The sequence below is a fragment of the Oncorhynchus nerka genome, linkage group LG13, assembly GCF_034236695.1.
Source record: "Oncorhynchus nerka isolate Pitt River linkage group LG13, Oner_Uvic_2.0, whole genome shotgun sequence".
Classification (NCBI taxonomy): domain Eukaryota; kingdom Metazoa; phylum Chordata; class Actinopteri; order Salmoniformes; family Salmonidae; genus Oncorhynchus; species Oncorhynchus nerka.
In genome coordinates, this window is record NC_088408.1 from 58,277,959 (window position 1) to 58,285,301 (window position 7,343).

The following is a 7,343-nucleotide window of genomic DNA, read 5'->3' on the forward strand; positions in this document are numbered from 1 at the left end:
GAACGTGACAGTACCCCCTCCCCCCCAAAGGTGCGGACTCCGGCCGCAAAACCTGAACCTATAGGGTTCCACCATAGTTTTTATCCGCTTCTTCACCTGCCTCAGTGGCCTCTTTAGAGCGGCGACCCTCGCCGCCGACCTCGGACTGGGGACCCTAGCCCCGGGTCCCGAATGGAAGGGAGATTCGGGCAGCACCGGACGAACGGGAGACTCTGGCACGGGAGACTCCGACAGGATTTAAAAAAAACTTGAGTGTCTCCATTGATCTGAGGTCCTGGCTTTTCTGTGCAGTCTCAGGACAACTGCGCACATGCACGCACACACATAGCCTCCGGTGATCCACTTATAATGCACCACGGAAGAATCCCCATCTGCTTCCCTGTCCTCTCAGGGGATTGTGGGAGGTGTGGATCAGCAGCCTGTGCCATACGTTCTCAGGCCCATTTGTATCTGTACGATACAACTGGAGAGCAGGGCCTCTGTGAGAGAGCAGCAGGAGGCTTCCACAGACCCAATTAGGACAGTGGGAAACAGGCAAGGAAAGTTGGCACACTCACACACCAATACACACTCATAAATTCCTAAACTTATATTCAACCGTATACATTTACAGGCACATACAGAGCCTTCAGAAAGTTTTCCTACCCCTTGACCTTATTCACATTCTGTTGTGTTATAGCCTGAATTAAAAATGTATTCAATATATTTGTTTTCTCACCCATCGACACACAACAAAAAGTTAAAACATGTTTTTAGACATTTTTGCAAATTAATTGAAAAGGAAATACAGAAAGATCTAATTTACATAAGTATTCATACATGTCAGAATCACCTTAGGTGTCGATTAAAGCTGTTAGTCTTTCTGGATATGTTTCTAAGAGCCTTGCACACCTGGATTGTACAAATCAAATGTATTTATATCGCCCTTCTTACATCAGCTGATATCTCAAAGTGCTGTACAGAAACCCAGCATAAAACCCCAAACAGCAAGCAATGCAGGTGTAGAAGCACAGTGGCTTGAAAAACCCCTCTGCCAGAGGCAGAGAATTCCAGTGGAGAAAGGAGAGCCGACCAGGCAGAGACAGCAAGGGTGGTTCGTCACTCCAGTGCATTGCCATTCACCTTCACACCCCTGGGCCAGACTACATTCAGTCATAGGACCTACTGAAGAGATGAGTTGAGAACGAGACTGTGTCTCCCACATGGATCGGAAGACCATTCCATAAAAATGGAGCTCTATAGGAGAAAGCCCTGCCTCCAGCTGTTTGCTTAGAAATTCTAGGGACAATTAGGAGGCCTGCGTCTTGTGACCGTAGCGTACGTGTAGGTATGTACAGCAGGCCCAAATCAGAAAGATAGGTAGGAGCAAGCCCATGTAATGCTTTGTAGGTTAGCAGTAAAACCTTGAAATCAGCCCTTGCCTTAACAGGAAGCCAGTGTAGGGAGGTTAGCACTGGAGTAATATGATCAAAATGTTTGGTTCTATTCAGGATTCTAGCAGCCGTATTTAGTACTAACTGAAGTTTATTTTGTGCTTTATCCGGGTAGCCGGAAAGTAAAGCTTTGCAGTAGTCTAACCTCGAAGTAACAAAAGCATGGATTAATTTTTCTGATGTTTGCAATGTTACATAGATGGAAAAAGCTGTCCTTGAAACAGTCTTGATATGTTCGTCAAAAGAGAGATTAGGGTCCAGAGTAATGCAGAGGTCCTTCACAGTTTTATTTGAGACGACTGTACAACCATCAAGATTAATTGTAAGATTCAACAGAAGATCTCTTTGTTTCTTGGGACCTAAAACAAGCATCTCTGTTTTGTCTGAGCTTAAAAGTAGAAAGATTGCAGCCATACTCTTCCTTATGTCTGAAACACAGGCTTCTAGCGAGGGCAATTTTGGGCGTTCACCTTGTTTCATTAAAATGTACAGCAGTGAAAATTAACATTATGTTTTTGAATGACATCCCCAAGAGGTAAAATATATAGTGAAAACAATAGTGGTCCTAAAACGGAACCTTGAGGAACACCGGAATTTACAGTTGATTTGTCAGAGGACAAACCATTCACAGAGACAAACTGATATCTTTCCAACAGATAAGATCTATACCAGGCTAGAACTTGTCCGTGTAGACCAATTTGGGTTTCCAATCTCTCTAAAAGAATGTGGTGATTGATGGTATCAAAAGCAGCACTAAGGTCTAGGAGCACGAGGACAGATGCAGAGCCCCGGTCTGACGCCATTAAAAAGTCATTTACCACCTTCACAAGTGCAGTCTCAGTGTTATGATGGGGTCTAAAACCAGACTGAAGCATTTCGTATACATTGTTTGTCTTCAGGAAGGCAGTGAGCTTTTTACAACAGCTTTTTACATTTTTTTGAGAGGAATGGAAGATTCGATATAGACCGATAGTTTTTTATATTTTCTGGGTCAAGGTTAGGCTTTTTCAAGAGAGGCTTTATTACTGCCACTTTTAGTGAGTTTGGTACACATCCGGTGGATAGAGAGCCATTTATTATGTTCAACATAGGAGGGCCAAGCACAGGAAGCAGCTCTTTCAGTAGTTTAGTTGGAATAGGGTCCAGTATACAGCTTGAAGGTTTAGAGGCCATGATTATTTTCATCATTGTGTCAAGATATATAGTACTAAAACACTTGAGTGTCTCTCTTGATCCTAGGTCCTGGCAGAGTTGTGCAGACTCGGGACAACTGAGCTTTGAAGGAATACGCAGATTTAAAGAGGAGTCCGTAATTTGCTTTCTAATGATCATGATCTTTTCCTCAAAGAAGTTCATGAATTTATTACTGCTGAAGTGAAAGCCATCCTCACTTGGGGAATGCTGCTTTTTAGTTAGCTTTGCGACAGTATCAAAAATACATTTCGGATTGTTCTTATTTTCCTCAATTAAGTTGGAAAAATAAGATGATCGAGCAGCAGTAAGGGCTCTTCGATACTGCACGGTACCGTCTTTCCAAGCTAGTCGGAAAGACTTCCAGTTTGGTGTTGCGCCATTTCCGTTCCAATTTTCTGGAAGCTTGCTTCAGAGCTCGGGTATTTTCTGTATACAGGGAGCTAGTTTCTTATGGCAAATGTTTTTAGTTATTAGGGGAGCAACTGCATCTAGGGTATTGCCCAAGGTTAAATATAGTTCCTCAGTTAGGTGGTTAACTGATTTTTGTCCTCTGACATCCTTGGGTAGGCAGACGGAGTCTGGAAAGGCATCAAGGACTCTTTGTGTTGTCTGAGAATTTATAGCACGACTTTTGGTGCTCCTTGGTTGGGGTCTGAGCAGATTATTTGTTGCGATTGCAAACGTAATAAAATGGTGGTCCAATAGTCCAGGATTATGAGGAAAAACATTAAGATCCACAACATTTATTCCATGGGACAAAACTTGGTCCAGAGTATGACTGTGACAGTGAGTAGGTCCAGAGACATGTTGGACAAAACCCAATGAGTCCATTATGGCTCCGAAAGCCTTTTGGAGTGGGTCTGTGGACTTTTCCATGTGATTATTAAAATCACCAAAAATTAGAATATTATCTGCTATGACTACAAGGTCCGATAGGAATTCAGGGAACTCAGTGAGGAACGCTGTATATGGTCCAGTAGGCCTGTAAACAGTATCTATAAAAAGGGATTGAGTAGGCTGCATAGATTTCATGACTCGAAGCTCAAAAGACAAAAACATCTTTTTTTTTTGTAAATTTAAATTTCCTATCGTAAATGTTAGCAACACCTCCGCCTTTGCGGGATGCACAGGGGATATGGTCACTAGTGAAACACAGTAAATTCATCAGGTTTAAGCCATGTTTCAGTCAGGCCAATCACATCAAGATTATGATTATGATCAATAATTAGTTCATTGACTATAACTGCCTTTGAAGTGAGGGATCTAACATTAAGTAGCCCTATTTTGATCATTTATCACGATCTCTTTCAATAATGGCAGGAATGGAGGAGGTCTTAATCCTAGTGAGATTACTAAAGCGAACACCGCCATGTTTAGTTACGCCCAACCTAGGTCGAGGCACAGACACGGTCTCAATGGGGATAGCTAAGCTGACTACACTGACTGTGCTAGTGGCAGACTCCACTAAGCTGGTAGGCTGGCTAACAGTACAATATTTGCACATTTTTCTTGGAAAGTTCTTAAAGTTCTGTCAAATTGGTTGTTGATCATTGCTTGACAGCAATTTTCAAACCTTGCAATAGATCTTCAAGCCAATTTACTGTAAGTCAAAACTGTAACTAGGCCACTCATGAGCATTACATTTTCTTCTTGATAACCAACTCCAGTGCATATATGGCCTTGTGTTTTAGGTTATTGTCCTGCTGAAAAGTGAATTTGTCTCCCAGTGCCTATTGTCAAATAGACTGAACCATGTTTCCATCTAGGATTTTTCCTGTGCTTAGCTCTATTCCATTTATTTTTATCTTTAAAAAATCTCCCTAGGCCTTGCCGATTACAAGCATACACATAGCCTGATGCAGCAACCACCATTATTGAAAATATGAAGAGTGGTACTCAGTGATGTGTTGTGTTGGATTTGCCCCAAACAACACTTTGTATTTAGGAAAAAGTTAATTTCTTTTCCATATTCTTTGCAGTTTTACTTAAGTATCTTATTGCAAACAGGATGCATTGTTTGGTACGCGGTGCAGCAGGTAGCCTAGTGGTTAGAGTGTTGGCCTAGTAACTGGAAGGTTGCAAGATTGAATCCCCGAGCTGACAAGGTAAAAATGTGTTGTTCTGCCCCTGAACAAGGCAGTTAAACCACTGTTCCTAGGCCATCATTGAAAATAAGTATTTGTTCTTAACTAACTTGCCTAGTAAAATAAAAAACACAGATGAGGTAGTCATTCAAACATCATGTTAAACACTATTATTCCACACAGAGTGAGCATACGCAACTCATTATGTGACTTGTTAAGCACATGTCTACTCCTTGCCTTTTTTAGGCCTGCCATTACAAGGGGTTGAATACTTATTAGACATTTCAGCTTTTCATTTAAAAAAAAAATTGTAGTTCCACATTATGGGGTATTGTGTGTAGGCCATTGACACAACATCTAAATGTAATCCATTTTAAATTCAGGCTGTAACACAACAAAAATCAAGGGGTGTGAATACTTTCTGAAGGCACTTGTCAAATACACTTTACTTTTCTTTCTCACACACACACAGGCACACACACATGCGCCCCAGGCAGGCACTCAGTGACTCGTCACCCTGTACACACACACACACACACACACTCACAGGTTTTTCTGCCTACATGTGTGAGGGACAGAGGGAACTGTTTACACTCCTGGTGAGCAAAGCGAGGCCCATCTCAGGTGAAGGTGTTCATGGAGAGAGTACAGCAGCGGGAGTGTATGCTGAGATGGCATTTCTCTATGACCCAAAAGAAGATGTTTTCTTCTTGACGTAGATGTAGACCAGGGTCGACCTTTGGAAACATAAGCCGTTAGGGTGTGTGTGTACTTGTGTGCGTTACCAATTAAAATGTTGGAATCACTTGTGTGTACTTGTGCGTATGCAAGTGTGTGTGCATTTGTGTGTAGTTGTGCGTCGGTGTGTACTTTTGGATGTGAGAGTGAGTTTGGGAACACACCTTTCTGTCCTTGCACAATCTTCTTCAGCACACTCTAAGAAACTAATTTATCGGAGTTTGTTACTGGAGGACTAGCCTACTTAATGTTTCATAGCACTACTTCATTCTAAAATCGAAAGTGCAGATAGCATACATTTTTAATAAGCAGGTGGTTAACATTGGACATGGCACATTTTTTTTAGGTCCCAGGATAGTAATGTTGAAGAACCAAGATGTTACCTCCCAAACGCCAACCCTCATGTGTCACTCAGTCTCAGTCTCTCTTCCCCCATTCATTTGGGGAAGTAAAGGCAATTTGGACAAGTGCACTGGTCCAGAGGCTTGGAGACAAAGTGTCAATGTGTGTACAGAAGATTCCCCTTCAGATGTTCCCCACTTACCTAGGCACTTAAAACAGACATGAGGGGGCCAGAGACATATCACATAGTGCCTGGTGAATAAGGAAGCTGAGGGGAGGAAGTTAGAATGTTGCTATTCTAGACCGAGTTCTGCCATGCACAATCTGGATGAACCAAGGGATGTTATGTCTGATAGTAGCTTCCATTAAGACCATTCATGGAAAACAACAAAGAATGATGCTTCGAAGTGTGACTTTGACTGAGAGGTCTGCTGAATGAAGCCTTATGATAATTCAGTGTTGAATATGAATGAGAACATCTCTGCACTCAGTCAGGCTCCCGCTATTCTCAAATCAGTGCCTGGTATTCTCATCCGACAAACCGGTTACTATGAAACATAGCAGAATGGTGACTTTGCCCTCTTGCTCTCCTTCATACACCGTTTCTCCCTCTGGCTGTCTGTCAGAATACCCCCTGCTCTCCCAGTGGCTCCTCCTAACTCCTTCCAGGTTTTAACTACTGCTTTCCTCCACCAATGGGTGAGGCCGAGGGTGGAGTTCTCCACTTCTCAGCAGGAATTGGCAGTGCTTAATTTTAGCCGCATCCTGCCGGAACAGGATCCGGGCTTATGGTTTGCACAATATATTGGAATCTATGTATGAGACCAATGCGTGGCTGTCGCTGTGTGAGAAGCGCACCAGTTTCTCTCACAGAACTAGAATGAGATTGACGTTCTATGATCTCTCTCTTCTCTGATAGACATGGGCCTGCAACTCTCATCTCTCCAGTGTTGCACTTCATAATTTATTTCCTTATAGAATCATAGCTGCGCAAAGGGTTTCAGAGGAGCTTCAGCACCGCTGATAAAAAAAAGATTGTTCCTAAGTTATAGAATGAAAAAAATAGTCTTCAGAAAAATACATGAAATGGCCTATAATTTAGCCACAGAGGATCAATATCTTTTGAAAAGAGAAGACTCTAATCTGTCTGCTTTAGACAACCAAAATATTTGATACATTTCCAAATATTATTAAAAAGTTAAACAAGAGAGAGATATAGGCTTTTGGGAAGAGCATCACCTGGGCCATCACTAAGAAGTGAGCTGCGCATCATTGTGTGAGTCAGTGAAACTGGGAAACATTTTTAGGACTATAATTTTCTCCTCATATTGGAACCTACAGTATGTTTCCAAACACCTAGGCCTAGGCTATTGGTGGATTCAAGACAAGGTTTTTATTTTATCTCAGTTTGTCAGTGTCAAAGTAGTCTGCCATTATGATCATTTGTGCGGTATTAAAAAAGATGCTGCCGAAGTCTCCAGTTGTGTAAATTCACCTAGAATTGCATGAAATGCGTTTCTAAAAGGCCACATTTTTCCCAGACCCTAGGCTA